Source organism: Haliaeetus albicilla, chromosome 11 (assembly GCF_947461875.1).
Source record: "Haliaeetus albicilla chromosome 11, bHalAlb1.1, whole genome shotgun sequence".
In the NCBI taxonomy this organism is placed as follows: Eukaryota; Metazoa; Chordata; class Aves; order Accipitriformes; family Accipitridae; genus Haliaeetus; species Haliaeetus albicilla.
Window position 1 is genome coordinate 1,480,548 of NC_091493.1, and position 16,178 is coordinate 1,496,725.

The window sequence follows — 16,178 nt, forward strand, 5'->3', positions numbered from 1 at the left end:
TAATCATTTTTAAAACCAATCTTATATAAGAGGTTGCATCAAACTTTTGCTTCTTTGGGCAACTGCCAGTCTCTATATATCAATATTTGTTGTGTGCTCTACAAATCATTGAAGTCTAGTAGTGCTGACCCCAGAAAGAAGGCTGATGTGAGCCAAACCCTGCACCCAGAGATAGTGGTAACTTCAAGGAGATCCTACTCAACCACATAAGCACTTCCAGGTAGAGCTCATGCACTTTATATTTGAGGAAACGATCCACTTTAAAATTTGAATACTAGCAAATTAAAGAACCCAGCTGCTTCTACAATGTTGTTTAGATATCCCGACTTAAAAAAAAGAATTTCCCTTACAAAAGGAATAATGTAGGAGGACCTAATAAAATACTAACTACACAGGGAACATAAAAATGGTTGTGAACAGACACTTTTTGCTAACTCTTTTGTGTTACAGGCATCTTTGCAAGTTGACCAAGTTCTTTGAAAGGCTAATATTATACAAGATAGTATTGTACAATGGATAATACTGCACAACAAAAAAAAGATCATCATTTAAAGTAAGGACACAGTGTCCTCCATGTTTTTTAGGCAGGGAATCCACCTTAAAGAATCTGACACTTTTACAATTGAGTAGAAATTTTTTACAAAAAAGGGAGTCTACAAATCCCCTTTTTACAATTGCCACCCATAACACCAATGATTTCATGTTCTGGGGGTTATCTCTGTGTTTTATAGAAACCTTTATAACATTTTTCAGCTGTACCATTTCTACTGCAACAAAGTAAAATACTGGTATATTTTTACCTGTTGATTCATTTTGAAAAGCAAATAGATGGAACATTAGATGAAACTGGATGAGGATAGCACAAGAGATTGTGGCTCTGTGTGGATGACTGGAAGACTGTGGTTACAACTAACTTTTTGGAGAAGTCCGACTGCTCTCCTATTGATGTTAGTGACAGAACAACCACTGATTTCATTGGAAACAGCATCAGGCCCTATAAATTACTAGTACATTTTACCTAAATAATTAATGAGACTGAAAAATTGTGTAGTAACACTCAGGCAATCCTCACATGAGCGCTGCCCTGTTAAATGATAAAGCCTGTTTGGGGCTGGGTGAAAAAGGAATAGGCCCTAAAGGAATGTTACAACATTATTATTTGTGCCTTCTACAGAGAAGAGCTACCATTTCTTTCATCCTTCCAATATGTCTCCACTTGGGAAATTAGAATCTGCGTTAGAAACACACAGTACCTAGCAGGCTCATGCTAAGAGATGCACTGCATAATGATATGAATAGAAAATATCCAACTCTTATTATCTTACACAAGGTTTGCAAATCACTATTGAACTAGCTTTACCAGAAACATCCGGAAAATTGCTATTAACACTTTTCTTACCAAAAGAATAATGGCCTTAAGATAATTCATTAAAGTCTATAATCTAAAAGATAAATAGGGCTTGCCACTGCTGTTCAAATTACTGGACCTTTAAATGTAATACCTCAAGCAGCAACTAGTCACTGATGCTTCAGGAAAAGACATCATTGCTGTTGTCCAAAACTGCACAGGTAGGGAGCAATCCACTGCCCTTGGAATAAGCTAGTATAACTAGACTAGTATAACAAAAGACAAAGTGGGTATTTTGTGAGTCAACATTCATATTTGACCAGCAAAACAGTTACAGGTCTGCTAAGCTTCTCTCCTGAAGTTACTCCTTCAGCCCATTGGAGAAAACTTGTCTAACACACTATTTCATACTCCACATTAGAAAGAAATTAGTTCAGTCTTGGGATGAGCGAGACCAGTGGTTAGTGGGATGCAAACCAAAAGTGGGTAGTAACCCTGTGCTCCACTGGGCTCCAGAGAGATCTGCAAAATCACTACCCCACTAGAATTTGACTGCAAAGAGCCTTAAGGAGGCTTTCAAAGAAATGGAACATTTAGTATTTTGGCTCCAGAATTTTCAATGGGAATTTAAAAAAATCACTATCTAAACCCCTATCAGAAATCTAGGACCAATTACAAAGATAACATTAATATTTCTGACAGTAATTCAGAATTGCATTACAATCACAGGCAAAAACCTGGTCTTGTAGAAAATCTTGTTTAGACATGGTGAGATTTTTTCCTCCTTTTCCAGTTTTCCCTATCTCTCCATGTTTCTGTTTGTGAGGTAGCTGTATAAACACCATCTTCCTGCTCTGTATAATTGAAGGTCACATGTGGTAGTCACAAGAACACAATGATTATTGCTGCTATTGCACATATTTATGCGCAAGAACAGAGTCTGCTGTTGTATTGTATATTGGGTATTTCCCCATCATCGCTCAGAAAAAATCCAGTAAAACTGGTATGCAAAAGGTGTTTTTTTCTCGAAACTTTTTCTTATATATGAAAATTGAAGATACAAGTGTAAATATTAGTATGATATCACTGTTTCTTTTGAATGTCTTTTCTTTTATAGACTGGGCTTTAAGAAAGTCCATGGAAACTTGTAATTATGTCTTGTAGGTGGTATTTGATTTTCAAAAGCAGGTACTGTGTTCCTCTAAATCAAGAGCAAATTTCTATTGTATTGTATAGCACCGTCATCAGCTTAATGGCACATACACTTTAGTGAACCCATTTGTGACAGCATGGTAAGAAGTTATTATGACATATCTGATACCAGCTTTTCTTGCTATCAGTTGGAGCCCTTTGGACGACAGCCCCTTTGTCAGTCTCGGAGAGACAGTAGGACATGAGTTTGCTGACAAAAAACCCCACTGATTTGTCATTTCTACCATTTGTGTATCAAGATCTTCATTTGTACATTCCCAACTGTAATTCTCAGAATATGCAGACCTTCTACACAGTAATACATAGTCTAGTTGTACTTAGGTGTCCTTTTAGAGCAAGGAAATTGCCCACTGTTGCTTGAATGACAGTCTACCTGCCTTTTGCAATGTAGAAGGAGTGCTAGACCATCATTTTCTTTTTTTGTTTGGTAATTTTTTGCCGATGTGATATATAGAATATATCAAGTCTGTCTGGATCTGCCTCAGCACTCTTGCCTGTCCCTTGCAGAGGCAGACATGGCAACAGCAATCTGTATTTGCCCATCAGCCAACACTTCTAGCACAGAATCACAATCTGCGACATGCACATCATTGCCCATATCTTTAATCATACTGCAAACTCCTTTTATTGGTTTAAAAATTGAGCCAAGAGATTGATGAGCTGTAAAACAGAAAATTCTTCTCCTCTAGACACTGGCGGTATTTTCTAACACCCCAGAATAAACACACTGAGCACTGTTATGTTCTTCTGAAATAATGACAGAACAAAGGCAAGAGGGCATGAACGAGCTTTCATTACCAGAGACATTGCCATGGGAGGAAGTATCACAAGCTACTCTTGTAGGCAAAGACACCCAAATATATCCAGATCCTTTCAGATGATAGATGCTTATCTGAAACATAGGACAGGCTGTGAGGACCAGCAGCAGATCTGGTTATACAGGGGAGGGAACACTCTTTTCATGCTGGCAGGGATTGCTGACAGTGACTGATCAGCTCCTGAAGGAAGCATAATTGGGGCACGCTCTGTGACTTGTGCTTCTTAGGTCCCTTTGTGACTTCAACATCTTTTTCTGATTCTGCACATGTTTCTTGACTGCTGTGTCCACAGTACGCAATTAAATCATTGATAAATTTACATTTTCTCTAAAAATTCAGATCAAGTTATAATGGTTGAATGAGTTAGGAAGCATCACCTGAGCTACAGTACCATTTTACATACTTGTCCTTAAAGAGTAACAGCAGAAACTCTCACTACTTTGATCTCCCCAGCTGCTGTGTGTAAACCAACTGGAGCTGATCTGAAAGGGGATTGGTCTAGTCCAGTTGAGCTTAATTAAAATCAGAGTCACTTCACAAACCAGCTGTTAAAACAGTTGCCAGCAAGTTTGTCTTTGTGCAGCTGATGCCCTCTTTCCTGTGAGTTGCACTGCTAATGTTCAGCTTGGTGCAGGTTTTTTTCTTTCTTGGACTGCCTGGGGCTCAGTCTGGCTCCATGTGTATTGCCACTCAGCTGGCTCCCAGTCTTCTAGTCCTGCCTCCATCCCCTCTCTGCTCCCAACTAAACTGCAGCAGCAGTCAGTTTTATGCCTTTTATTCTAAGGTGGTATTCCTGCTCAGAATACAATTTTGAGGTTTGTCCAGCTGTTTTTCATCACTAGCTTCTGTGATAAGTATCTAACTAATCAGGATGCCCTGTAATATATGTCCCAAAGCTTACTGCCAACTTGCAGCTGTCAGCACTATTTCCAGCACAAACCTCTAAAGCTGAAATAAACTTTTATACATGTGTAATTGTGAGCTTGAGGTAGCCTGAATTGCAGAATTTCTTATTCCAAACTAATTAGGCAAATATACGCTATATGCTAGGTACACGATACTGACCTGTATGTACTGTGGGCTTAATTGTAACCTTGAAATCACTGCAACTATGGCAAGCCTATGCCTTAGAGAAGTGCTCATCTGCCTCAGCTACTCTGGGATAGTAAGCTAAGCTCTGCTTCTTCTCTGAGCTCTTTAAAAAAAAAAAAGGGTGGTAGATCAACGTTGTAAAGGATAATGACTTCTTCAGATCTTCAGGTGCCTTTTCTTTTTTATGTTCTAAGGCTCTAAAACTCTTCAATACTGTACTTTAGATGGATTCTTCCAGCCTCAGCCATATTCACAGGCTTACTGTCAGGCTGGACAATATGTGTGGTAATCAGGGATGCCTTCAAATGACCCCCAAAAGACAGTATGACTCCTCATATAATTTTGGGCAGTCCACACAGATGCCTAGTAATTGTTCTCTACCAAATAATGTGTAACCCATCTCATTTCTCAATTAATGGTTCAGCACATGCCATTAATAGGATTGTATTAATTTCATCCTAATATCTAGAAAATCAAGAATTTTCCATTTATGATAAATCCTGAAGGTTTACAATAACAGTCTGATTATCCTACTGTGGAATAACAGCAAACCAGCTACGTCCAAAGTTCCATTTTAAGACTCATTCCTTCTGCTTGTAAAGGTACTTTGGGCTTTGACAGACAAGATCTGAAGAGAATTAGCACTCGCAATTTATTCTAGGATACTACGCCTTATCCTAGAGAGGCAGATGTTCCCTTCTGCTAGCCAGCAAAGGCAAAAGGACATAAAGCCGGAGGTCATGATATCCTGAAGTGGTTTATTAGTGCTTAGCAGTCAAAAGCCTCAACTCACTGTCTTCTAAAAAAGTAGACAGAGGAACAACAGTATTTTCATGGATTTATGCTGTTATTTGCAAACCAGTGAATCTGAAATTCTCTGATGTTGCTCTACCAAGATGACAGCTCTGCAAGACCCAGCACGTTTACTGTGTATGCTCTTCTTGTGGTTCCTGGAAGTTTTGTCCTTGTACCACCTGCTGTTACAATGGTCAGTCTCTTTGCCACAGTAACGGCTCATAACTTTTATGGTTTCTCAATGCTGTACTTTCTGTATAACCCTTAGCTCATTTGTTGAACAGATTATTCAGTGATTTTGCAATTCTAGCATCTTATACAAAACTCTCTTTTACAGTGGGAAATTTTTAGATGTTGTTTTGGATCAGATTGAATAGTCACATTGGATTTCTTAACTTCGCATACCATGCACAAGCAGTTCACAACTCAGCAAGACTCCACGCACATTTTATAATAATTGCATCACAGCAGAAGTCCACATAGATTTACAGTTATTTTACTGGACACATCAGACTTTATTTTCAGGCTTCAGGCTTTGTAGCCTACAGATCTACAGATACTGTAAGGTCCAAGCCACAGTAGCATGTGGTACAGTATCAACATGCAGTTCCTGTCAGCACTGTATGGCTCACACCTCCTGTTATGGACATTATAAAGAATACATTAGATCTCTGTTCCAGATATAAAGTCACATTAGACATCACCCAACCCCCAAAATGCCTAACCTGTCCCCAGAAGAAGGGCTGACTTCACTATACAACTTTTCCATATCACTGAAGAAGCCACACCACAAACTAATGCTCACAATCTATTCTCACAATGATATTTCACAAAAAGAGAGAGAGAAAAAAGGAAACTACCTCCAATGCATCAGGAAATTTTTCATAAAAGTATTGCCTATACCTCTGATTCTTCATATTGTTATGCCCCAAAAAACGTCTTTCTGAAGAACTACATCCCACAGGAGAACTTCTTTTCTAGCAAAGGCGCTCACTCGATAACATTTTGAGAGAACTGGGAGAAGGTCAAAACCCAAGCTAATTACATCATTAGCTGTGGAAAGGGCTATATATCAGTTCTCCATAAGAAATGCGTAACATTTTAGTAATCTTTTAAAATCAGAATTGTGACGAGCATTTTTAATAAAATAATATACCAACAATCAAGCAGTATTTTTGGTATGATAAACCGTTTAGAATTACAGATTATTTTCTGTTGCTGTTGTATAGGATGAGTAGAAAAGAAAATCTAGTCTCTACATTTTCCAAGTGATGTGGTAGGTTTTAGTAATTTGAGGTTTTAACCAGTAGCTCAGTTTTACAAAGTGAAATTCTATATAATACCAGGGTTTCTCTGTGTACTGCTTAAAATATTTTGAAATATTCTACCTATGTTTATATCTCAGTTTTATTTACAGGTAAGTTTCACTCGCCTCTTTTAATTACTTTTCCCCCAACAGTTTCTTTCTGTGCATTCAATAACAAGTTTAGAAGTTCTAGCGTTTTGAGGATTTGTAGTTACAGGCCATCCTTAAGGATTTCTGCATTGTTGCACTGTGTTTATTATTAAATCGAACACTTCAAAGAAGTCAGGAATATTTTACTATTAAATCACACGCGTTTGCTGAGTTTGCCTTTGGAGTTGCAAAACTTTTACATTGTTACCGGCTGATGGGTTTCCCAGTGACTGTAATCTTCGAGTTCTGATCAAAACATAAAGACAATAGCAATAACTAGTAATTTTAAAAGGCTGAAGTCTAAACCGGCTGACAAGAGTAATACAATGCCACTTGGATGAATCGGCAAAACCCGCATAAGCATCTATAGGGGACGTTTCATGAGTGAGGAGAAGGCACTCGGTGCCCATAGGTGCTGTCAGAGCAGTGGATTCCCTGTCCAATGAGGTGGAATGCTCCGCGGGCACATGGTTTACGCTGCTCAAAATAACTTGGGACCTGCAAACTGACAAATGCTATTGCTCCGGTGGTGACAGGTTGTCCAGCTCCTTACAGCCATCCTCATAATAACGAAGGTTAACTTCCTTCACTGTATGGACTCCTAGCTGTTTCTGTTCCTGAGGACTCGAAGAATTCCCTCGCTTCCTTAACTTTAATCTCACACTTCTGGATAATTGTCATCGCTACTAACTGCCAGGGTTGGGCAGCAACATCTGGAGGAATTAAAAAAGGTAATCCCTCAACTTTAGATCGGTCTACATTTTGATTTTGCAGCACAGGTGCAGAAGGGTTTGATGAGTATGTATATTTGAATGCTAATTTTTGCTGGTAAGACATATACAGGGAACAAATAATTTTTAAACTGACTGACTTAAATTATGCTGAGGCATATGTATTGCAGTGAAAGAGAAACAATGTTCCACAGTATTATAAAGGGCTTGAACAGCATTGGTGGGGTTCTCAAAATCCCTCGGAGCCAGTCTGACTCCTCCAAAGAGTCAACAGAAGATTGTAATGACCTGAAAAGTTCCTTGCCGGGACTGTATTCTTCCCGGTTATTTTCCCTCCACATTCTGAAATATTTACATTCTAGTATTCAGCCTTAAACCAAGATGCCGTAATTTGGATTTCCTTCTTAAGCAAAATCAAACCTAATTTAACGTGACCCCATAGTTAAATACTTTCTATTTATTTATTTATTTATTTTGTCATGTAAAATGACCCCACTGGCTATATTTAGTGCTGGGAGATCTGCTCTCTGGATTAATGTACACAACAGCTGCAGAAACAGTCCTGCTAGAAGGGCATAGCTCTCACCCTTGAGCTCTCACTATCTCCCTCTCTCTCTCTCTCAGAAAAGTATTTGACTGTCAGTAGCAAATGTTTGGCCCAATATATTGCAACATTAAGCAGTAATCAGAAGCCCATCTTAAGTTTTACAAAATATGTCAACAATTGACAAGAGAACAGAGTAGCTCTTGAGTTTACGTCAATAGAACATTATACAAATGACACTAAAGACACTGATTATCAGTAGTTTTGTTTTGGTCATGAGGTTTACATTTGTGAAGACGCTCTAGACTTTAAGAGTGGAAACAAAATCAGCAAATGTTAATGGAACAATTTCATAAACTTCAACTCTGCTCTTTTCCCTCTCCTACATCTCCTGAAGGTTCCTAAGGTCAGGATTTCTTTCTTTTTGTCTTTCTTTTTTTCTTTCAGAAACAGCTAACAAAAGTAAACAGCAGTAGGAAGTGTGTTAGTTCCTGTAGCTGAGCAGAATGATATTTACATATCAGAAATTATTTATAGTCAGTTCAGGAGTTAGATAGGTTTTGTATTTGACAGACTGTCAAAGACAAAGGAGAACTGTGTGCTCTGTGCTGGTTTGCTATTCCTGTGCATTCTTAGAGATTTTACAGCAGGTCTTGCTGTGGTACTGAAGGAATGTTTCTTATCAACAGCTGCTGAGAATTAGCAGTCTAGGTATATTTGCACATAAATATAACATTAAGATGGTTTGTTAAAAATTTACACAATACCATAACAGCAATTGGACAATGCAATTTAAATTGTAATCTAAATCACTGGCAGGGAAAAAAAAAAATCACTTTTCTGTTTAAAACTTAACTGGTTTAGTACTTGTTTTCCTAAACAGTAATAGCCTACAGGGACAGGCAAATTAATTCTGTCTAATATAAATCTCATTTAAATATTGTAGTTTGAAAATATGATTCACATGTGAAGGCTTTTATGTTACAATGTTCTTAGGGAAGACTGATGAAAAAGCACAAAAAAGACAGAACAGCAGACAAAAAGAAACAAATACAGTGAGAGTGTGAAAAAAGAAAGGCACAACTGAAAAACCTTGGGGGAAAAAATGCAAGCCAGATTTCTTTTGTGTCTAATTTAAGGCTTGAGTTCCCTTTTTCACTAGGAACCAGTATTTGTATGAAAACTGAATCTCATTTTAAAAACAAAACAGTGCATAGATTTGAAATTACCAGACAAAAAGACGTGCAAATGCCATGTAGTTTGCATACTCCTGCTTTTCAGGGCTTTTCTTTGTCCAGCTTGTGCTTGTTCAGTCTGGCTACACAAGCAGTTGGTTGTCCAGTCTTCAGATACATGTATACGATTCCCTTAACATTGGTGCTGCTTACATGCACGGACAGAACAGGGACTTTTGCTCAGTGTTTTAAGGTGTTCAAATTCTCATTACAGTACCTTATGCAGTGCTGTAATCTGCCAGTCTAGACTGAGCACATGCAATACATAAATAACTTTTTAACACTGAGAGCTAAGCTGTAGCTTCAGTCCCAAACTAAAACTTTACAGTAGTCCTCAACCGCATGCATTTGCAGATTTCTGCACTGCTCACACATATTGCTAGCAGGAATAATAGAAATGACCTAGTTTAAATCATTTGGGTCACAGTCCATGAAAGTGGATTTGCAGTTTTAGCCATAAAAGACTTGCAGACATGTCTGCCTGGTTTTGGACCAGGATAAATCAATATAGTTGCCTGTTAGTTATATTTACTATTGAGGACTTTTGTATGTAGATTCAGCACCAAACTGTGGACCTCTGCTGTACCTTTTCGGGCCTTTCATATAAACTCTTTCTTATATGGGCAATCCTTGAAGGAAACTGGACTATATACATTACTTGAGTCAATAAAAACTTGTCCTACATTAGGAGCACCTGAAGTACTACACTCAGAGCTTGTCCTGACATCTGAGGCCTGGCCTTCACAGGGCAATAGGAGAGGAGGATGGAGAAGCATCCCAGGCAGGCCTCAAATACAGCCATCACCTGCTTTCCTTTTTGACCTTCTAATTTAAAAATCAGATTAAATTTATTTCAATTTGACTTTGTATGGAGTTTTTGTACAAGATACTGTTTACCTTGCAGTTCAAGGAGATTCACTGAGGAGGCAAAGAGAACTTGAGACATGGGTAAGAAAGGGTCTTGGGACAATATTAATTACAAAATAATGAAGACTTTTTGTGGTCAGAGTAAAAAGAAAAAAGGTCTTTTCATTATATGATGGTATGAAGGAAATGTTGAAAAAGTTAAAGAGCTCTGAATGTGCTTTTTCCTTGAAGAAGGGCTGAATATTTTATGCTGCTTAGGGTGCCCACTGCTGTAACACTGAGGTCACAGGCCAGGGCATGACTCCAAGTGCACCCAGGCCTCTTGCAGTGTCTTCTGCAGAATGACTTAGAGAGAGGATTTATCCCATTCCATTTCTGAGATGATGAATCCCAACTTTTTTTTTCTTTTGTGGGTGGTGTGATTGTGCTGTCAGCAGGAAAGGGAAGAGACATTAGGGATGAAATACAGTGGTAATGAAGAACACATTTCACCTCTCACATTTCTAGCACCAGCAGTACAAATATCACTGTTTGCTTGCAAAATAGGTGCTCTTAAGGCTCATTAAAGTTTCTTAAAGCAAAATAGGTGCTTTTAAGGCTTTAACATTTCTACAATTTGAGTCGCATTCAAATGCCTGTGGGTGAAATGGTGAACACCTCCAGACAAGAGGAAAAGAGCTGTGTTAGAGGAGACCAACATCACTACAAAAAGCAGTCTAGATAGATCCTCTGCTACAGAAATCTAGACTCTTAAATATTCCCAGCTTCAAGTCACTTGCTTGTGGTTTGAGGTTATTTACCTAATGTTCATAAAATATTCACATGTTAAATTATATCTCTGTAAATTCAAATTATTTATTACTTCAGTGTAACATTTTTAACTAAATATAGATTATATATAACTGTATATAGATCATTCAATTCTATATTCCCTTTCTAATGAAAATCCAGATAGCAATTCCCATTTAAAAAGAACATAGAAGTAGTTTTATCAGTTAAGGCCTCAATCCACTATCACAAATATTTCAAAAGATTGTTCAACTCCCAAGCCGTTAAGAATTTATTAAAAATAATGACATTTCCCCCAAATTCCAAATATTGGATGTTCTATATTTACCTTTTTTTCCCTTCTTTCTTCTCTTTTCCTTCCCTTTCTTCCCTTCTTTTCTCTGTTTCCCCTTCCTTTTAGAAGGGAACTTTCTTTTATAGGTAACACTTCTCAAGATTTAAGATTCAAGTTTGTACAGAAAAACTTTGCATTTTACCTGAAAACTGCTTAAAAAATTTAACTGTGTGGCATTTACAAATAGAGGGGCTACGAGGTGGGAGTTAGTAATTCTGTTTACAGCTACAAGTAAATCCTGGGCAGTTTAAGTGAAGTTGCTTGCTCCAGGTCTATCCTGCAATGTATTTAAGGGCAGAAGCTGGACTATTGGAGGTTTTATTTACAGAAGAGGGCCTGATTCTACTTCTTTTTCTGAACAGAAGCACTAGTAGCCGTACATCAGTTATAACAGCATTTAAAAAAATCCCTTCAACAGCAGACATTTGCATTAAAGCAAAGAGCAGCAGCATGGAAGATACTTAAACCACCACCACCACCACCAGTCTCTTCACTATTTACAAAATTACGTAACAGTGAGCAAGAAACAGCTACCAGCCTCTTTTAGACTTACAATCAAGCAAGAGTTTTAAGGTCTGGAATTTATAAAATGGATTAGAGATGGAAGAAAATGCAACATATACTTAGAACATTAAAAAGATTATGTTGAAAAAGATACATAAAGAAGTAGTAGGATGTTTCCTAAACATGGACATAACCTTTAGCCTACTTGTTCTTAGAAGGATTTTGTTTCCATCAGAAGTTGTTACACTCCTGGGCTTGGAGGCTCTCTATTTTCCATTATTTAATTACATTACTTGGAAATGGGAGTTTAGTTATCTGACTTTCTTGGTTCATTACAAGGAAAGGAATTCAAAGCTACTAATGTGTCTAAAACAGAAAAGTAAACCACCTTCTTGTACATAGCTTTCTAAATACAATTATTAAAAATATCTTACACTCACTCACACCCCCAAACACACACAAGACCGCTAACCTTAGTCCTCTGCTCCAGCCTAACCTTTCCCATGTCTGGAGTCTCAAAGTCTGTCTTGCAGCAGCTACAGCTTGTCAACAGGCAGTAATGGAAACGGTGACAATGGCAACTGCTAAGTGAGAATTCCTGCGAGCACGTAAGAATGTGATTGTGATCATTAAATGTCTGCAAGACAGATCACTTGTGCCACCTCTTAGCTTGTTTTTCATAGCTGTAATCATACAATTGAAACACCCATATAACTGTTAGTGTTCAACACTGTATGGGTAAATGCCATTTATGTGCAATTAAATTAATTGGAAAAGGATATAGCCTCTAATATCTGCTAAACTTTCCAGTTTCCAAACAGAGGCGCTGGGCATACAGGTCCAGAGCTTTGCTGTGTAAAGGCCACAAAGGTGCCACTATGCAGAGAAAGAAGCAGCAGTTTGCTAGCTGTTCTGATACTGAGGTTTCATACAAAAGCAGTCTCATTTGAAGTAATGGTAGCTTGAAAAGCTATACAGGAACAACATGTACTGACTAAAATTACTCATTTTTAACTATAACTGAAGGCCAAAGATGTTCAAATGCTTTTTGCATCAAATCTGTTATTTGCAGATAACCTCTTTATTATGACACAGAGAAGGGGTGTTTGAAAAAAACACCTTTAGGGCATCAAGCATTCAAAGCTGTCTCTCACCAAATAAAACAGAGGATCTGCACTTAGATGTATCTGGGATCCCCTTCAGCTTTGCTGAGATTTCACTACTGCTGTTTTCTTAGGAAAAGCTCAGGTTCTTTCAGTGATGATTCAGCAATGAGTCTAACAAGCCTCAAACAAGAGGAAATGAAAGTGTTCGGTGTCACACTGCACAAGCTTCCTGCGGTGTGATTTTTCTCCCTTCCATGTAAGGATTTTCAGGTCAAGCCACTGCCAAAACAAACTGTGAAAACTAAGTCTACCTTTGTGAATATTTTATTCTAAAGATCACTTGCCTAATAAGAGAACATTGCCATAAGCAGAGGCTCTTGGAAACTCACAAAGCTTGTGCAATTAGTTGGCTAGTGGAAACTGAATTATTAGACTGAAGAAGTTCATACAGTCAGTTTTATTCATGATATCCTCTGATGCCTCTCAAGATAATAGGTGCCCGAGGTCACTGCTGTTAGCGTCCCAAGAAAACAAAAAATGTTGCCCTTAATGCACTTGTTTGGTGCTGTAGGTAAGGAACCAGTCAAGAGTAGAGAACTGCTGACTGCTGGAGTCAGTCATCCCATTTTCAATCCTAAATAACACCAGTTTAGAGCTATTATTTGTAACTAGCTTTGCAATTTCTCCCCTTGATACTGGTTCATTATAAGACAAATTTTCCCAGTCTGCAAAATTATTGGTGCTTTCATTGACACCACAGATTGCTGTCTACTGTGTTTGTACTAGAGTTTGTCCTTACTGCTTACTCAACAGAGTTATGTGCAGAGTTATCTGCACTTATCTGCTTGACAGAGATACCTGCAATTACTGTATACATTTTACTAGCTCCGTGATATGGCAGCAGTGTGCCGTGCACTGCCACTCAGTGCCAGCGTTCTGTACTGCTGCACACTGGGGGACCATGGGATGGTTTCTGTGCAGCCACAAAGACACTTCTGTTCCAAAGTCCCAAGCAGGAAAAATTAAAGGAAGGCTCAAGGCATATCAAGGCCAATTCCACATCTCAGTCTAAACAATCCAGTCAGGCAAAGAGAAAGACTGAATTCAAGACCAGATCTTAATTTTGGAGCTTAGATTCCAATTTTGGTTATAGAAAGGCTAAATTATTATTAATCATCATTAATCAAACCTGTAATAGCATAGTTGTTCCTCCGGTGATATCTTTTTGCTCACTAGAAAGATGGTTTAATAGGTATCTTAGAAAATATATTCAATTCAGCCTTACTGCTATCTAGCCCAGAGACCTTGTCAGGCTGTATGCTTGGTCTCATTTGAACAAAAGCTGTTGTGCCCTGACTGTGAAATCTGAATGGCTCAACCTACCCAGTGTTTCCCTCAATCATCACCCCTCTGTAGTCCTTGGAGACTACAATTCCTTGTAAAAAAAAAAAAAAGAAACTGGACATCTCTCAAGGCATAAGCAAGGCATAACTAATAATTGTAGCTGGATTGTCTGGTAGCCTCACAGCAACATTTCTTGAAACTCAACATTTTCCATTTAATTAGAAATATCACATAATTCAAAATGTCTTAAAACTTCAGTAGCCAAGCACTGCCTCAAAACACTACATTTGACTAGTACCCAACTTCTTCCTTACTAAAAATAGAATAAAAAGTTATCTTCTACACAAGTTGAAAATAGAAAAAAGTTAGACATAATATTGTGAAACCTGGATGAGCTCTAAAAAAAAGTGACAGCTCTCTAAGGATTAAGAATTGGGCATCAGATTAATTCTCATCAATATCTTGCTTCCCAACACCAGAAGGAGCACTCTGCTCTGATGGCCAGAAGGAAGGAAGTTGTTCCAGCTCCTTTGCTGGGGAACTGTTTGTTTTCTCCCATTCACATCTGCTCAACTGCTCTCAGAAGGGCAGAGACAGGGTTGAACCAGCAATTTGTTCATTTGCTTCCTACATCTTCACTCAGGACTGTGACAGACAAGTGGGTTTTGGTCTTCCATGTATGGCTGTGCTGTCTAGCTTGGTCATCTGAATCTAAGATGCTTTATACAACTGCATTACAGCTAGCCAAAATGAACCATCAGTACAAGGATGTTTTGATGTGACTACTTTAATTTCCTCTGTCATTTTATACTTTCACCAGGTATAGGCACCCCTGGTTTTGTTATGTTGCAGTAATTTGCATTTAATTTTCCTCCTTTTGCTATCAGACAGTGGCTTCTTCACTATACTTTTTTGAAAACTAGAATTATAAAGCTATTTTGCCAATCTAAACATATCTTCTGAGAACATCTCCTCATATTGCAGTAACAGTCCTTAAGGGAATTAGCAGCAAATATTTCTCACATTAGCAGAAAATATTTCTTTCATGTTTCAATGCTTTGTTCAAAAGATGAATAGAAGATATGTAAGACCCAGAACAAAGTCTCAAATAACCATACTGAACAAACAGTTGCTTTACCATGGTTATCTGCAGAAAAGCTGCACTGTGATTAACAACCTCTGTTGAGATAGACACAGCATTTAAATGAGAAAATCAAGCAATATCTGTACAACAGTGGAAAATAAAACCCTGCATAGTCACAGTCAGATGATTTTCACATACCCTCTCAAGAAAATTATTGCAGCAGTTCTTTAACTTCATTTGACTTTGGCAGGTTTTGATCACACAGTATTATTTCCCTACTTGCATTTCCTCCTTAGAGAGTCCAGTGTTCTCTAAAGACCTGCATCGTGTTTCTTCAGCTCTGATGACCTTTACAGACATTGAGATGAAATGACGATGTGCCATTCTGAAATGTTTCAGAAAGAGTGGCCAAGAAATGTAGCAAGCTAAATTTTGCAACCATGTAAAATACATACTTCTCCAACCACATAAAATACAGCCTTCCGCTGCATCACCTAAAGCTACACAAAGATAGATACAGCTGGATGTTATAATTTAGCCATAGTCATGTGTAGAGAGGTTAGTGTGGAGCTGCATCCCTCCAGAGATATTCTGAGACTGCACGTTCTATGACATCCCACTAAAAGCACACACTGCTCCCTTTTCGCAGGCTAAGCCAGCTGCACAGTGCAGGGAAAGAGCTGGCTATGGCTCTCTTTCTTCCCTTCTGCTCTTAAGTAGATACAAGGCAGCACATGGCGAGGAGGTCTAAAGCAAACTTGCCCTATGTTACAGCTATACTCCAGGTCTGCAGTTCATTCATGTGCGAGGTTTGTCTTCCAGGGTGTAAACTCCTTATGTTAGAATGTATTTAAACTCTTCAGAGTTGAAACTGTAGCTTTAGCTGTGACCTTTACAGCACACAGTATGCTATCAACAC

General features: G+C 38.3%; 1 protein-coding gene across 4 annotated transcripts in view; it reads left to right on the forward strand.

The window, feature by feature from the left end:
- Positions 1-16,178, forward strand: part of MYPN (myopalladin) — a 79,075-nt gene that overhangs the window by 8,992 nt on the left and 53,905 nt on the right. The window contains exon 1 of one of the 4 annotated variants that reach the window (XM_069795741.1): positions 7,101-7,452. The exons of 2 other annotated variants lie outside the window; for them this stretch is intronic. The gene's annotated coding sequence lies outside the window, so the exon portion shown is untranslated. Of the gene's footprint in view, positions 1-7,100; positions 7,453-8,219; positions 8,403-16,178 lie in introns of those variants that run through there. One more of the 4 variants, XM_069795742.1, reaches the window with a different exon arrangement.